This window comes from Ostrea edulis, chromosome 8 (assembly GCF_947568905.1).
Source record: "Ostrea edulis chromosome 8, xbOstEdul1.1, whole genome shotgun sequence".
Lineage (NCBI taxonomy): Eukaryota > Metazoa > Mollusca > Bivalvia > Ostreida > Ostreidae > Ostrea > Ostrea edulis.
This window is the reverse complement of record NC_079171.1, coordinates 1294338-1313167: the sequence shown is the minus strand read 5'-3', so window position 1 is coordinate 1313167 and position 18830 is coordinate 1294338. Positions and strand designations below refer to the sequence as shown.

Below are 18830 nucleotides of genomic sequence, written 5' to 3'. Positions count from 1 at the left end.
AGAACTACTTGTACAGAATTAATGGCGTTGAATAATTACCTTCTGAGAGGAACCTCGTTCCACAAACAGGTGATAGAATTACAGTATTGTGTTATTTACCACAATACCATGACGTCATACAGTTTTACAAACATACTTATATTTATTATTTGAATAGTCTATACAGGTGTACATTTCATACTCAGTGATATCCATTATGACTAGATATTTTAAAGTTATTAATGTAAAGGGAAATAACTCGTATTTCTCAGACTATCTAGATATTTCATGACAAGAGTTGTCCTTCTTCAGTAAAGATTTTAAACTGAGATTTCGCACAATCGTGTTTACATTGAGACATATCACTGAAGAGACATTAGTTGTCGAAATACGCATCTGGTGCAACAAAATTGGTACCGTACAAGTTTTACATTATGACCCCTGGGTCGAGGCCTCTACTGGTAGATTGTTAGTCCCCGAGGGTCTTTACAGCCCAATAGATACGTACTTCTACATTTACAGTTCAGTAGATACGTACTTCTACATTTACAGCCCAGTAGATACGTACTTCTACATTTACAGCCCAGTAGATACGTACTTCTACATTTACAGCCCAGTAGATACGTACTTCTACATTTACAGCCCAATAGATACGTACTTCTACATTTACAGCCCAATAGATACGTACTTCTACATTTACAGCCCAATAGATACGTACTTCTACATTTACAGCTCAGTAGATACGTACTTCTACATTTACAGCCCAATAGATACGTACTTCTACATTTACAGCCCAGTAGATACGTACTTCTACATTTACAGCCCAATAGATACGTACTTCTACATTTACAGCTCAGTAGATACGTACTTCTACATTTACAGCCCAATAGATACGTACTTCTACATTTACAGCCCAGTAGATACGTACTTCTACATTTACAGCCCAGTAGATACGTACTTCGCTACTAGCTTGAAAATACGGATGTATACTTAATTGCTGGAATAAAATTTTGCATTCTATACATCCCCTCAGGACAAAGAGTTTATTGTGATGCCATACTTGAAGATATTTTCATTGCTGTATAATGCACAAAATAAATAGAAACAAGTTTATGCAAAAGGATAACGATTTTAACATGTGTTTATATACAGATTTTTTATTTCTCTGCACTCGGCTCCCCTGAATAGATAAATGATATTGATTTATTACATAGAGATGCTGGGTACCTCTAATTAAAAAAAAATGGTTTATTGATTTATTACATAGAAATATTGGTTACCCGTCATAAATAAATGGTATTGATTTATTACATAGAGATACTGGATATCCGTCATAGATAAATGGTATATTGATTTATTACATAGAGATACTGGGTACCTCTAATAGATAAAATGGTATATTGATTTATTACATAAAGATGTTGGGTACCCGTCATCAATAAATGGTATTGATTTATTACATGGAGATGTTGGGTACCCGTCATAGATAAATGGTATTGATTTATTACATAGAGATGTTGAGTACCCGTCATAGATAAATGGTAATGATTTATTACATAGAGATGTTGGGTACCCGTCAAAAATAAATGGTATTGATTTATTACATAGAGATGTTGGGTACCCGTCATCAATAAATGGTATTGATTTATTCCATAGAGATGTTGGGTACTTGTCATAGATAAATGGTATTGATTTATTACATAGAGATACTGGATATCCGTCATAGATAAATGGTATTGATTTATTACATAGAGATGTTGGGTACCCGTCATAAATAAATGGTATTGATTTATTACATAGAGATGTTGGGTACCCGTCATAGATAAATGGTATTGATTTATTACATAGAGATGTTGGGTACTTGTCATAGATAAATGGTATTGATTTATTACATAGAGATGTTGGGTACTTGTCATAGATAAATGGTATTGATTTATTACATAGAGATGTTGGGTACCCGTCATAAATAAATGGTATTAATTTATTACATAGAGATGTTGGTTACCTGTCATAAATAAATGGTATTGATTTATTACATAGAGATGTTGGGTACCCGTCATAAATAAATGGTATTGATTTATTAAATAGAGATGTTGCGTACTTGTCATAGATAAATGGTATTGATTTATTACATAGAGATGTTGGGTACTTGTCATAGATAAATGGTATTGATTTATTACATAGAGATATTAATTACCCTTCATAGATAAATGCTATTGATTTATTACATAGAGATGTTGGGTACCTGTCATGAATAAATGGTATTGATTTATTACATAGAGATGTTGGGTACCCGTCATCAATAAATGGTATTGATTTATTACATAGAGATGTTGGTTACCCGTCATAAATAAATGGTATTGATTTATTACATGGAGATGTTGGGTACCCGTCATAGATAAATGGTATTGATTTATTACATAGAGATATTAATTACCCGTCATAGATAAATGGTATTGATTGATTACATAGAGATATTAATTACCCGTCATAGATAAATGGTATTGATTTATTACATAGAGATGTTGGGTACCCGTCATAGATAAATGGTATTGATTTATTACATAGAGATGTTGGGTACTCGTCATAGATAAATGATATTGATTTATTACATAGAGATGTTGGGTACCCGTCATAGATAAATGGTATTGATTTATTGCATAGAGATATTAATTACCCGTCATAGATAAATGGTATTGATTGATTACATAGAGATATTAATTACCCGTCATAGATAAATGGTATTGATTTATTACATAGAGATATTAATTACCCGTCATAGATAAATGGTATTGATTTATTACATAGAGATGTTGGGTACCCGTCATCAATAAATGGTATTGATTTATTACATAGAGATATTAATTACCCGTCATAGATAAATGGTATTGATTTATTACATAGAGATGTTGGGTACCCGTCATCAATAAATGGTATTAATTTATTACATAGAGATGTTGAGTACCCGTCATAGATAAATGGTATTGATTTATTACATAGAGATGTTGGGTACCCGTCATCAATAAATGGTATTAATTTATTACATAGAGATGTTGAGTACCCGTCATAGATAAATGGTATTGATTTATTACATAGAGATGTTGGGTACCCGTCATCAATAAATGGTATTAATTTATTACATAGAGATGTTGGGTACCCGTCATAAATAAATGGTATTGATTTATAATATAGAGATGTTGGGTACCTGTAAAGTACGAAACGAAATCAAAACGAAATCTACCGAAACGAAGCGCAACCCACCGAAACGAAACCTAACGACACGAAACAGATTCTTTCAAACATGATAATTAGAATTGGTAGCCCAGGTCCCTCCCATACATATGTATACACATACACAACACATACGTACACACATATAATTCTTTGAAAGATTTCAAACATTTATGGAGAGTATACCTCAAACATCTCTTGTTCCGCCTTTGGGCAGAAATACATCTTTATATGTTTTAGTATTTTTGCTCTAAAGTATATACATACATGGGGTGTTGTTAAAGCGCGGAACGAGAAATGGGGACAGGATTTTGATAATTAGAATAATTATAATGTAGCAAAGTCAACACCAAAAATCAGACAAATATGTTTTATTTTGATTAAAATCAAGTTTTTGTAACTTTTTCATAAGCGAGTAAACAATTTTCTTTTAAACTTCTCTGCCATAAATTGAGTATGCTAAGTTGAATATTTGTGAAAAAAAGTTTCCAAAGCTCTTTACAAGAATCTTATTTTAACATTGACAGATGTTTGGTGTTAGCGAGCAGAGGGTAGACAATGGGAAGAGCACACAGGGTTTAATACCTAGCCCCGCCCTCAAGGCAAAACATCTTTAACGCACATGTATTTACACATAAAACAGGTATACTTACATTCTTCACGAATATAATTTATATGTGATGATTGTCACAGGGACTGAGATACTAGTGCTCTATCAGATTAGTTAAACAGCTCGGTTATACAATCTTTTCATGATAGATTATGTTGTGCAGGTCTAAGGATTGAAACAAAGAAAATATTTGTGAATACGGAGCGCTGTATGAATGTTGTACATGTCTATAAAAAATGATCAATTCTATCTGTGACTACAAAGCGTCGTATCAATGTTGTACAGGTCTAGGAATTTATAAATTATATCTGTGAATACAAAGCGTTGTATCAATGTTGTACAGGTCTAGGAATTTATAAATTATATCTGTGAATACAAAGCGTTGTATCAATGTTGTACAGGTCTAGGAATTTATAAATTATATCTGTGAATACAAAGCGTTGTATCAATGTTGTACAGGTCTAGGAATTTATAAATTATATCTGTGAATACAAAGCGTTGTATCAATGTTGTACAGGTCTAGGAATTTATAAATTATATCTGTGACTACAAAGCGTTCTATCAATGTTGTAAAGGTCTAGGAATTTATAAATTCTATCTGTGAATACAAAGCGTTGTATCAATGTTGTACAGGTGTAGGAATTTATAAATTATATCTGTGACTACAAAGCGTTCTATCAATGTTGTAAAGGTCTAGGAATTTATAAATTCTATCTGTGAATACAAAGCGTTGTATCAATGTTGTACAGGTGTAGGAATTTATAAATTATATCTGTGAATACAAAGCGTTGTATCAATGTTGTAAAGGTCTAGGAATTTATAAATTATATCTGTGACTACAAAGCGTTCTATCAATGTTGTAAAGGTCTAGGAATTTATAAATTCTATCTGTGAATACAAAGCGTTGTATCAATGTTGTACAGGTGTAGGAATTTATAAATTATATCTGTGAATACAAAGCGTTGTATCAATGTTGTAAAGGTCTAGGAATTTATAAATTATATCTGTGACTACAAAGCGTTCTATCAATGTTGTAAAGGTCTAGGAATTTATAAATTCTATCTGTGAATACAAAGCGTTGTATCAATGTTGTACAGGTGTAGGAATTTATAAATTATATCTGTGACTACAAAGCGTTGTATCAACGTTGTATAGGTCTAGGAATTTATAAATTATATCTGTAAATACAAAGCGTTGTATCAATGTTGTTAAGGTCTAGGAATTTATAAATTATATTTGTGAATGCAGAGCTGTAAAGGTCTAGGAATTTATAAATTATATCTGTGAATGCAGAGCGTTGTATCAATGTTGTACAGGTCTAGGAATTTATAAATTATATCTGTAAATACAAAGCGTTGTATCAATGTTGTAAAGGTCTAGGAATTTATAAATTATATCTGTGAATGCAGAGCATTGTTTCAATGTTGTAAAGGTCTAGGAATTTATAAATTATATCTGTGAATACAAAACGTTGTATCAATGTTGTACAGGTCTACGAATTTATAAATTATACCTATGAATACAAGACGTTGTATCAATGTTGTACAGGTGTGGGAATTTATAAATTCTATCTGTGACTACAAAGCGTCGTATCAATGTTGTATAGGTCTAGGAATTTTTAAATTATATATGTAAATACAAAGCGTTGTATCGATGTTGTACAGGTCTAGGAATTTATAAATTATACCTATGAATACAAAACGTTGTATCAATGTTGTACAGGTCTAGGAATTTATAAATTATACCCATGAATACAAAACGTTGTATCAATGTTGTACAGGTCTAGGAATTTATAAATTATACCTATGAATACAAAACGTTGTATAAATGTTGTGCAGGTCTATAAGGATTGCTAAATTCTATCTGTGAATCCAAAGCGTTGTATGAATGTTGTGCAGGTCTATAGGGATTGCTAAATTCTATCTGTGAATACAAAGCGTTGTGTGAATGTTGTGCAGGTCTATAAGGATTGCTAAATTCTATCTGTGAATCCAAAGCGTTGTATAAATGTTGTGCAGGTCTATAGGGATTGCTAAATTCTATCTGTGAATACAAAGTGTTGTGTGAATGTTGTGCAGGTCTATAAGGATTGCTAAATTCTACCTGTGAACACAAAGCGTTGTATGAATGTTGTACAGGTCTATAGGGATTGCTAAATTCTATCAAATATATTTTTTGAAAATCTTCTCTGGACCAATTTCAATAAAACGTGTTACACAACATGTGACGGATATGACCGAGATGCCTAGATGCTTCGGTTGTTCAGGTTGTTAAATCATCGTATTGACCTCAGTCAATAATCATACAACTGTATTAGTGGAGTGATGAAGTTTGAACAAAAACTTACCTTAATTAGTGACACACTGTGCTCCAGTTCCTTAGTATTTCAATGTCATTGTATTAGAATATGGCTTATTCCGATCGCATCAAATATTGATTGCCCTTTAGAATGATTTAAATTAAACAACACTTTTTTCCTGCATATGCAGTTATATCTAGTCAATAAACAGTCACAACTCAGTCTGATGAGGTTCACCCTTGTCTCAAATGAACCGATCGTTTGGAGAGGTTCTTAAACAACGATTGATATCCTGAGAAAAGACGACATTTAATATCTCATAATGACAAGGATCAAGTCAAACAGCGGTCTATGTAATCAATATAGAGTGACAAATCAGTTTTTCAAAGTTCGTCATCACTCCTATTAAATTAAACCTATTGTGTAGTGACGTTTTGAAATAAAGTTTAAATACCATGATATGATCAGAAGAAAGAATCGATGCATACCTTATAATGGAGATATTTAAGTTAGCAGTAAAGATTCTCCCCAGGCGAGCTAAGATGACACTTTAAATGATCTTATCTTTCTGGGCTGTCGTGTGATTCCTATTGTGTTATGTTTATGCTATGTATTTGGGAACCACCCGTGAAGTACACACACAGAGAATAATACCCCTACAGTGGAAAATGAATGCCTAACACTAAAATATATTTCGTCTGAAATGTACACAACATACCATAGTTTATAATATAAGATAGCGTGTTTAATTCATTTTTTTTTTTTATTTTTTCATTTTCACTTTATTTGAATGTTTAAAAACCTCTTTCACTCTTCAATATGTGTTCTCTCATTCCAAAGGTTTTATACAAATTCAACTATAATATATGTTCCGATAATTTTTATTAGAATTCTTAGATCTGTAGAAAAGTCGTGCGGACGAAATATTCTACAATAGAATTACCGTTGTAGTAATTTACTTTGTTGAGACGCGTCAGAGATTTGTATTGTATTGGAGTAATTATCGTGCGACTTTTTTCTCCCCTAGGAAAGCGATGGATTTGGTCAGTTTAGTTGTACATCATATGTATTCCCTTTTGCATGTTCCATATTCCAACGTTCTCGCTCATCTTTACAATTGTTATGGTCAAGGTCAAAGATTTTGTGGACAGTCAGACGGACAAATCGAAAACTATGTATTACCAAAATGGAACCTAATTCCCAATCACTGGATATAGAAACATAGCTAAATAAAGGCATGGACAGTGAATAAAATTACGATTTTGTTTTTGGCATAATTTTATATACAAATGTTGAACGCGAACAATATTAACGCATGGTCTAAGAACACGGAAGTTAACAAAAGTGGAATGACGCATAAAGCTGCACGTGAAGACGGGTACTGACAAGTAACTTTCTCACAATGTTAAAAATACACATCCTGCACTGAAAATAAAAAAGGAGGATAACACATGAAGAATAATGGACATTTTGAAATATTGTCAACAGTAAATGAATTCAGGTATCAATGTCCTCGAAACAAGAAAACGGAAGAAAGAAAATATCACCCCATATTACAATACTACGGAGAATAGTTTCGTAATGTTACATGCCAGCTTCAAAATATCACACCGGTAAATGTTCAATCAAAATAAACTCAATCAATCGTATATCCATACATGTTAACGCTTTTTATGCGCGATTTTTCTCATTTCCCCTTATTTGTTATTTTTCAATTGTTGTACCTCTCATAAGGTAATATGTTGCAATTTTTAGAAATAATAAATCGTTTACAAACGAGCTGTTTGATGTTGAATTTATCTGAATATTGAAGCAATTGATATGGGTCGGAACACCGTTCTATATTTGCATATCATACGTAATCGGAATGACTATTTTATGTTTTAATACCATATGCATTTGGGGCGCCAAGTTATACTTTAATATTGTACGCAATCGGAACACCATTTTATATTTCCTTATTATAAGCAATCGAAATGCAGTTTTATAGTTGCAACGTAAATGGTTGAGTTGTCTATATCGTTTAGGTATGTAAAACTTACCAATTTTGATGCACCAGATGCGCATTTCGACAAATAATGTCTCTTCAATGATGCTCAACCGAAATGTTTGACATCCAAAATAACAATGAAGTTTTAGAGCTATTATAGGACAAAACAGTGTGCCCAAAAAGTGGAGTCAAATTCCTCGAAGGATAAGAGCTATGCGTGAGGGAGATAATCCTTAATTTTGAAATGAATTTGTAAATTTTATAACAGCAATTAAATATACATCCGTATTTTCAAGCTAGTAACAAAGTACTTAGCTACTGGGCTGTAGAGGTATCCAATACATTGTGTAAGTATCTAACACATTATATTGACCTCAACGTGTTAGTAATCGTATGATACATATGAAGGATGAAGTTTGAACAATAACTTACCTTAATTAGTGACACACCTTGCTCCAGTTCCTTAACGTTTCACTGTCGTTGTATGAAAATTACCTTTCTTATTCCGATATCATCAAATAATGATTACCCTTTAAAATAATTTAAATGAAACAACACTTTTTCTCCTGCTTACTCATATTTAGATCTCGTCAATAAACAGTCACAAATCTGTCTTCTGAGATTCACATTTCTTTCAAATGAACATATCGTTTTCAGAGGTTTCTAAATAATGATTAACATCTTCTGAAAAGACTTTATTTAATATCTTACAATTAAAGGATCAATTAAACAACCGGTCTATGTAATCAATATAGAGTGAAAAATCAGGTTCTTTAAAGCTTCACATTACTTCCACCAAATTAAAGCTTATGGGTATTGGAGTTTTGAAATAACGTTTAAATACCATGATATGATCAGAAGAAAGAACCGATGCATGCCTTACATTGAATATGTTGACAGTAATGATTCTCCCCAGGCGCGCTAAGACGGTATGTGGAGTGATGCTATCTTTATGGGCTGTAGTATGATTGTTATTGTGCTTGATTTAGTGTATCTATTTAGGAACCGTCCGTGAATTACATATGCAAAAAATAAAACCCCTACAAAGCAAAATGAGTATCTTCCACTAAAACAGATTTCGTTTGAAATATACACAACAGAAGATAGATTGTGATATAACATAGCGTGCTCATTTATTTATTCATTTTTACTTCACTTGAATACTTAAAAAAACGCTTTCACTCCTTAATATATTTTGTCTCATTTAAGATGTTATATGACAATTCAAATATGATATTTATTCCAATAATTTTCATCAGGACGAAATGCTCCATATTAAAATTGCCGTTGCAGTATTTTATATGTTAAGAGTCGTCAGAGTATGTATTGTATTAGAGCAATTATCGTGCGACTTTCTTTTTAAGTTTTGAAATAAAGTGTTAACACCATGATACCATCTGAGAAAGAATTGATGTTCGTTGTACAATGGAGATGTTTACATTAACACTTATTGATTCTCCTCAGACGCGCTAAGGTAGTGTTTTGAATGATGCTATCTGTCTGGGCTGTATTGTTATTCCTATTGTGATTGTTTTTGTGCTATGTTTAGCCTATGCATTTGGGAATTGTCCATGAAGTACACATACAAGGAATAACGCCCCCACAATACAAATTAAAGATCTTGCACTGAAATAAATTTCATTTGAAATAAACAAAACAGTACATAGGCTACGATATAAGGTAGCGTGTTCCGTTCATTATTTTCATTTTCACTTCATTAGAATGTTTAAAAAGCTCCTTCACTCTTCAATTTATTTTATCTCATATTAAAGACCCTATGAGAATTCAAAGAAAAAAATCAATAACATTCCAATACTTTTCACTGTGGTTTTTAGTTGTATAGAAAGGTTGTGAATCGTGTGTCCTCTTTTTCGCTGGTTCCGTCTTACAACATTCTCCTTCATCTATTGTAGTGTTATGATCAAGGTTAGAGATTTAGCAAAGACACAGACAGCCAAATAAAACATTACATGTCCACGAAATGGACCCTAATCCCTGATCACTGGACATAGAGCCAAATAAACACATAATCAGTGGATAAAAAATATATGTCCACGAAATGAACCCTAATCACTGATCACTGGACATAAAGCCAAATAAAAACATGAACTGTAAATAAAGAAATATACATGACGCTGTTAAAAATATGCACCCTACACTAAAAATAAAAAAGAGAGGATTAATATGAAGAGAGGTGGACATTTCAACAGATTATCAACAGTAAATGAATTCAAGTGTCAAAGTTCTCAAAACAAGGACACAGACGGACACAAAAGGAAGGAAACTTAACTACTACGGAAAATACTGTCGTCATCAATACATGCAAGTTTCAACTATTAACCAGGTAAATGTCCTATCAAGATAAACTCAATCAATCGTATATCCATAAATTTGAAAGATTTTTATGCGCTGTTTTCTCCTTTCTCCTTATTTTCTTTCTAATTGTTGTACATCTGATTAGGTAATATTCTGAATTTTTTTTTTTTTTTTTACAAACGAAATGTTTACAAAGCTGGGGTAACTTCATAAGGTGCATCTCAGGCTGTTTACACACATGATAGACACTTCTATTTCAGGGTAGTCTTGTTTGATAGTTAAAAATAGAAATTGTCATTTAGAGCTCTGTTTTTTTTCAGGGGTCGGCAGACGAGACAAGTAACGTCTAAAGCATTTCCAAGTGCGTTATTTGATATCAATTTAAAAAAAAAACGAGTTTTAATGATTCTTATCTATAGTAATATAAAGAGAATGAATATCGGTGCGATACCACCCTTTTATTACTCTTTAAATTTTTAAAGAAATTCTAGACTTTATTAATGACTTCGTCGTTTCTCCTATGTCAACGGTGAATATATCTGAAAATTAGAAGCAATCGATATGGGTCGGAACACCGTTTTATACCTGCGTGTTATACGCAATCGGAATTATTTTTTATGCTTAAATATCATATGATATTCCGACGCCTAATTATGCTTGTATATTATAAGCAGTCGAAACACCGTATCATTCTTGACTATTATAAGCTATCGAAACACCATTTCATAATTCATTGTTATAAGCAATCGAACGCGTTTTATATTTACACAGTAAATGGGTGAATTGTCTCTATTGTTTAAGTATCTAACACATTGTATTGACCTCAACGTGTTAGTAATTGTATGATAAAATATAGAAATTCATTTCAAAATTAAGGATTATCTCCCTCATACATGGCTCTTATCCTTGGACGAGTTTGGCTCCACTTTTTGGCACGCTGTTTTTGGCTATATTTAGCTCTAAAACTTCATAGTTATTTCGGATTTCAAACATTTCGGTCGAGCATCACTGAAGAGACATTATTTGTCGAAATGCGCATCTGGTGCATCAAAATTGGTACCGTATAAGTTTTACATTATACATATGAATGGTGAAGTTTGAACAATAACTTACCTTAATTAGTGACACACCTTGCTCCAGTTCTTTAACGTTTCGCTGTCGTTGTATGAAAACTACATTTCTTATTCTGATATCATCAAATAATGATTACCCTTTAAAATAATTTAAATGAAGCAACACTTTTTCTTCTGTTTATATCTATTCAATAAACAGTCACAAATCACACTTTTGAGATTCACAATTATTTCACTGAACCTATCGTTTTCAGATGTTTCTCAATAATGATTTAAATCTTCAGAAAAGAAGTCAATGAATATCTCACAATGAAAAGGATCAAGTCAAAAACTGGTCCATGTAATTAATATAGAGTGACAAATCAGGTTTGTTTTAAAGTTCCTCAATACTTCTACCAAATTAAAGCTATTGTGTATTGAAGTTTTTAAATAAAGTTTAAATACCATGATATGATCAGAAGAAATAATTGATGCCTCTGTTGCAATGGAGATGTTTAAATTAACAGTAATTGTTCTCCCCAGGCGCGCTAAGATGGTATGTGGAATGCTGCTATCTTTCTGGGCTGCAGTGTGATTGTTATTGTGCAATGTTTAATCTATGTATAAAATGGTATGTATTTGGGAATTGTTCGTGAAGTACACATACAGAGAATAATGTCCCTACAATGCAAAATGAATGTCTTATACTAAAATATATTTCAGTTGAAACAGAACACAATTGGAATATACCAAAAATATAAGATAACGTGTTCGATCCAGTTTTATTTCTCATTTTTTTTGTTTAAATTTGAATGATTTAAAAACCTCCCTCATCCTTCAATATGTTTTTTTCCCATTTAAGATGTACTATAAAAATTCAAATGCCGTAAAATGGCTGAAATATTGCCTAAAAGGAGTAAAACTATAATAAATCAATTAACAATTTTCATTGGAATTTTTAGTTCTATAGAAAAGTCATCAGGATCAAATACTCCATAGTAAAATTGCCGTTGTTGTACTTTACTTAGCTAAGATTCGTCACAGATTTGTATTGTACTGAGGCAATTATCGTGCGATTTACACCCTAGTATAGCGATGAAAATTTGGTAGAACTAAACACTTACCCATTTCTCTACAAGGATCTGGTTGCAATACTTTACTTTGTTACGAGTCGTGCGAGATTTGTATTGTATCAGAGCAATTACCGTGCGATATTTTCGTCCGTAGAATCATGGTGACATTTTGTGAGAATTAGACACCCACCCCTTTCTCTACAAGGATTTGGTGAGTTTGATTGTGCACCTTATATATTCTCTTTTGTAGGTACAGACATTCAACACTCTCACTTCTCTATGTAATTCTTTTGGTCAAGGTTAAAGACTTTGCGGACAGACGGAGAAATAAAAACGATATATCCACGAAATGGACAGGTAGAGCCAAATAAAGAAAGCGAATAAAATCATGTTTTTGTTTTCACATAACCGTGTGCAAATGTTGAATACAAACAAGTTCTTGAGAGACATTTATTCGAACGCATTGTGTAAGAACAGAGAAGTTAACAAAAGTGGCATGTCGGAGACCGATGTAAGTGGAGACGGGTAAAGAAATGTAGCTTCCTCACGCTGTTAAAATACGCATCCTAAACTAAAAATAAAACAAGAGGATAAGACATGAAGAAATAAGGACGTTTTAAAACATCATCAATGCATGTTTAGCATTGTGTTCAAGAACAAAAACTATAACTGTTAATCTTAATAATAATGGTTTGTATTGATGATTTTATAGATGTAAGGTTTTTTTGTCATACTGTCTTTTATTTTCATTTTATTGTTTTATCTTATTGTTGCATTCCTCACCGTTACCCTTGTGTAGAGTAATCCGTTTGATATAAGACTATATGAATTATATTTATTATTATCAAATGAATTCAGGTGTCAAAGTCCTTAAAACAAGAAACAAAAGAAAGGAAAATTCACATATAGAAAACTTTATCGTTACATGCGAGCTTCGAAATATCAATCCGGTAAATGTCGAATCAAAACTTAACCAGTCATATAGCATTGTATTCAATAGAGGTTTAGGTGCTGTATTTCTCATGTTCCCTATTTTGTTTCTCTTATAATGTCTGTACCCTTGATTAGGATGTGTTCTGCCATTTGTAGAAATGATCAATTGCAATCTACGATACCCTGAAGATTTTAAGGACTTTGACACGTACGATACATACGTTTACATTATCCTCTGAAAAAAAATGATATTGGATTTGTAAAATCAACCTCAAATTCCAGTGAAAGTGCCGTACTGTTCATAATAGTATCTGATATGGAGCAAATAACCGCCTCGGGAAATCCTAGCGGACATGCAACCAACCAACCAATCAAATGAGACATTAAACAATATACAACCAACCAATCAAACGGAACGTTAAACACTATCCAACCAACCAATCAAACGGGCCACTAAATATTCAACCAACCAATCAAATGGGACATTAAACAATACCCAACCAACAAATCAAATGGTATGTTAAACACTAAACAACCAATCAATCAAATGGGGCGCTAAAGAATATCTAACCATCCAATCAAACAGGACGGTAACACATTTCCAACCGATCAATCAAACGAGACATTAAACTATAAACATCCAATCAATCGGGATGTTAAACAATATCTAACCAATTAATCAAATAAGACATTAAACAATATCCAACTAACAAATCAAACAATATCCAACCAACCAATCAAACAGGACATTAAACAATATTCATTTAACGAAACAAATGGAATATCCAACCAACCAATCAAACGATATCCAACCAACCAATCAAATGGAACATTAAACAATATCCAATCAACCAATCAAATGGGACGTTAAAAATATCCAACTAACCAATAAAACAGGACATTAAACAATATCCGTCCATCCAATCAAACGGGCCACTAAATATTCAACCAACCAATCAAATGGGACATTAAACAATATTCAATCAACCAATCAATCAAATGGTACGTTAAACAATAACCAACCAATCAATCAAATGGGGCGCTAAAGAAATATTTTCCAACCGATCAATCAAATCAGATATTAAACTATATCCATCCAATGAATCGGGATGTTAAACAATATCTAACCAATTAATCAAACATGGGACATTAAACAATATCCAACGAACCAATCAAATGGGACGTTTAACAAGATCCAACCAACCAACCAAACTGGACATTAAACAATATCTAACTAATTAATCAAATGAGACGTTAAACAATATCCAACCAAACAATCAAACGAGATGCTAAACAATATCCAACCAAAAAATTAAACAGAACGATAACCAATATCCAACTAACCAATCAAAAGGAATGTTAAACAATATCCAACCAATCAAACGGGATGTTAAACAGGTGTGGCACGATAAAAATTCCTCCCTGTCCTAACATATAAGTATGCTTAACATTGTAAACACAAAATACTAACATGCTCAATGGCAGTAAGCGTCGACCATAGTGTTGTGCCCATTCCGAAAATATTTGTTCCGTTTATGTCCGGTTATGTTTATACATGTATTTTGTCATCAGCCATTTTTTCACGTTTTCGTTTCATCGTTCATACTCATCATTTTTACATGGCCAATTTTTGTGTATCATGATATTTGATTCGTATCTCATTGTTTTCATTTCTTTCCTTCTTGATTTTGTAGTAGTTACTGCCACTACTATTGATATGTTCTTTTTACTTTGCGTTGTGTTTTTTTTTTAATGATGATAAGTGTTATATAAAGTATTCAACCCTTTAGATTTTTCCAGGTAAGTTTGAGTCCGCCTAGAGTGAGGCTAGCAATAAAATAATAAATAAAGTTTTAATCCTTTAATAAAGTTCGACAATTGTATGATAAATACCAAAATAATAATCCCGGGGAATGAATGTGGCTTGAGAGAAAAATATAACTAAATAGGAAAAATAAAGAAACAATAATAAAAAATACAGGGTGAGGCAACTCCTGATATTTACCTTGTTACAAGGTTTGGCTCAGAAGAAGCCCCGAGCACGGTTGTGCTCGGGTTTAAATACTATTCTTAACAAAAGAATGAAAGTAAAAGTTACCTGTAATGCAAGGTGAAGATAACGAACAGTGATCAATCTTATAACTCCTACAAGCAATACAAAATAGATAGTTGGGCAAGCACGGACCCCTGGACACACCAGAGGTGGGATGTGATTTGATAATAAATCTAGAAGTAACCAATGGGAAGTTTTGTAATAAAATACGTTGGAAAATAAAAGATAACTCTCTTCCTGTTTCATGAAATAAACAACTCGAATACGAAGATAGGAATTTACGTAGACAAGTAAGTAGAAAATAATGAAATGGAGATAATATAGACCGATACTGCCACAATTTGATCATTTCTGTCATTGTTTACATTTTTCATGTTTCAGTTCTTACCATCAATGTCCCATCTACAACGACTTCAGTGTTTGTTTTTATTTTCCTGGACTATTGTGGTTAAGCTAGCTGCATGCCAGCATAGTAAGAAATGGTGAATTACGAATATCGGCCGGCAGAACTTACCCGTGAGTGGATTTTCCAATCATCGACATCGCTGAACTGAAGGAACCCAGCAAGCAAAATGAACACTAGATCATTTCACCGTAAACATTTATTTTATATATATATAAATTGACATTATCAGCTAAACCTTGCAAGACATCTAGAAATTATCATGTCTCATCAAGAGGTAAGAGAGTCAAGACAAAGGTCACTTACAGAAAAAGGTGAAGAGCAATTTAAATCATTATTGAACCAGTACCACAAGAGATATGAATAAATAATAGGTGTATGAAAGGTTTTAGATAGTGTATTAACATTAAAACATCGAAATATATGACTAATTTGGAATCATCATAAAGTCATAACCCTGGGTTTTGAAATTCACCATTTTTTTGTACATCCTTTCCTGCTATTCCTAAGTATGCATTTAGCTTTTATACATTATCAGCAAACTTACATGATAATATCTACTAAGTTTAGCCCCACCCTAGTGTTAGAATCCCTACCCCGGGATTAATTGAGATAGCAATTTTGGTAAAGGACTACCTCCTCTTTCTAAATATCCAATTACTTTCCATTTAGCATTAATAACACTAAAGAAGATGCTATGTAAGTGTTTACACATAAACACTATATACTTCAGTTTGGCACCCGCCCTGAGGTCAGAACCCCTACCCCGGGGATCATGAAATTTATAATTTTAGTAGATGTATTCCTGCCCTACATCACTATACATTTAGTTTTTCTTACAGGTGTGCGATTATTGAAGGGAAACATTTGAAAATCTGTAAAATTTGGGCAGTTTTTGTCTTGTCCCTAGCACACCATAGGACAAGAGTCCTGAAATTTACAATTCATGCCCCTCTTCTCCCAAAGATGCTTCATGCCAAATTTGAAATGAATTGGACTGTGGTTATGACGTTCTTAATTAAAAATGTTCAATTTTAACACACGACGGACGACAATCTATTGCATGGTGAATACTGAGTGCTGTTGATAATATAAATGATAATGATGAATATGTACATGATGATCAAGTGAGATAATCAAGTTTAAGAATCACTTTCAAATATATTGAAAACATTACATTGTAATTTCCCACCACTATCTACGTAATAACGAAAACACAGACATACAGCTCATGTCCTGCGACATAACATAATGCATGTAATTAAAAGCCGCACCCTACTACACATTGAGATTATCCACCGTCATTTTACCCCTACCACAAACAGATGTTGCCATTAACAAATTTCTTACTTATGTAGATATCCTTTTATAAAACAAATGGCTATCCCAGTGGTCCGATGTTACATGCAGTGAATGAAAACAAACATGGCTGGTGCATTATTTTTCAAAACTTTAAAGTTCTTCCGCATTCCTCACCGGGGCCCGGGTAAACCCAATGAACTTAATGCTTATAGTGTAGTCGAGTTGAAGGTCCGTAAAGAGATGCATCGTGTGCAACGAACTATAGCATGTAAAACTTATACGGTACCAATTTTGATGCAAGATATGGGTCGTGTGCAGCAAACTATAGCATAAAATACGGGCGGGTTTCCTGTACAGAACAACCCAATCTAAGTCAAACCATGTAAACACCCAGACATATTGTTCTTCTGTCCTTTGCCTTCACTGTGCGACTTATTTCCAATATGCTGGTGTAGAGCCTATGCCACTTAATGTATGCATGCTTTGTATCAAATGCCATGCTTTTATTTAATACTAGTATGTTTCTATCGATATACTGTTTGACAATTATCCCAGTCAGTATGTCAACAATGCGAGCTTTGTTTGAAATTACTATTGGTAAATTAATAAGGGTCAGGGTATATCTTTTAAACGCCATTCATTTTGTTGTTGATGTTTTGGTTTTTTTTTCTCTGCAACAGTTCTTTTTGCTAACATTTTACTGTTATTGTTGATTGAAAAACGTTGCGATTTTTTTGTTCTGTATGCCATGCTTACTTTGTCTTTTATTTAGCATACGTTCTTGTTTTCAAGTTTAAACATTAAATGGGAGACATTTATTAAGTATTTAGTTAGTATAGTCTATGCAGCAATATTTCATTATACCCTGCATATGGTGTTTATATCTCTCTAATTTGTATTCCTTATTGGAGTTGTGAGATTGATTACTGTTCATTATACTCACCATTCACATGTGATGATATAAGTAAGTAATTTTCTTCAAAGTCGGAACAATGTAAAAGTAACGTGAGCTAAAAAGCTCTTTAACCGACTATTCAGCATAAAACACATAGCTGTCGGAATTTTTTCATCCGATTGTAAACCCTTTCTTTGCACACTAATTTTGACTACGGATAACTCCGTTTACCTGGTCATGATATAACCCCTTGATATACCAGAGGTGTGATCAGGTGCCTAGGAGGAGTAATCACACCTTGTCGACTGGTTACACACTCCATGAGCCCCTACATATTGATCAGGTAAATCGAGTTATCCATAGTCAAAATGAGTGTTCCTAGAACGGCTTAACAATCACTATGAAACAGTCAGACAACAGTTTAACCAATGACATGTTTTTTTGGCTAACTAAATAAGCAGTACCATACTAGTTTCCCTCCAATGCAAAGATAGGAAATATTCAAAGTCCAAATGTTTGAAAGTGGATAATCCTATATAATGAAAACACCAATAGATTGTTGACAAAACTAGCAGGTTTAAATTGAACAAACTACTGTCAGTAATGTCCAAACTAATATTGTCTTTTGCGACTTGAACATGCGTGTGTTTTACCATCACAAATTCAAATTTGAATACTTAGTTTTACTTATACG

The 18830-nt window shown here is 32.8% G+C and overlaps 1 long non-coding RNA gene across 1 annotated transcript; it reads right to left on the bottom strand.

Annotated features, from left to right (window-relative positions):
• Positions 1-10620: 10620 nt before the first annotated feature.
• Positions 10621-17580, bottom strand: LOC130049830 (uncharacterized). Its single transcript, XR_008798176.1, has 2 exons — positions 15582-17580; positions 10621-13121 (listed from the first exon to the last, which is right to left on the bottom strand). It is a non-coding gene; the product is annotated as an uncharacterized LOC130049830 (long non-coding RNA).
• Positions 17581-18830: the final 1250 nt, after the last annotated feature.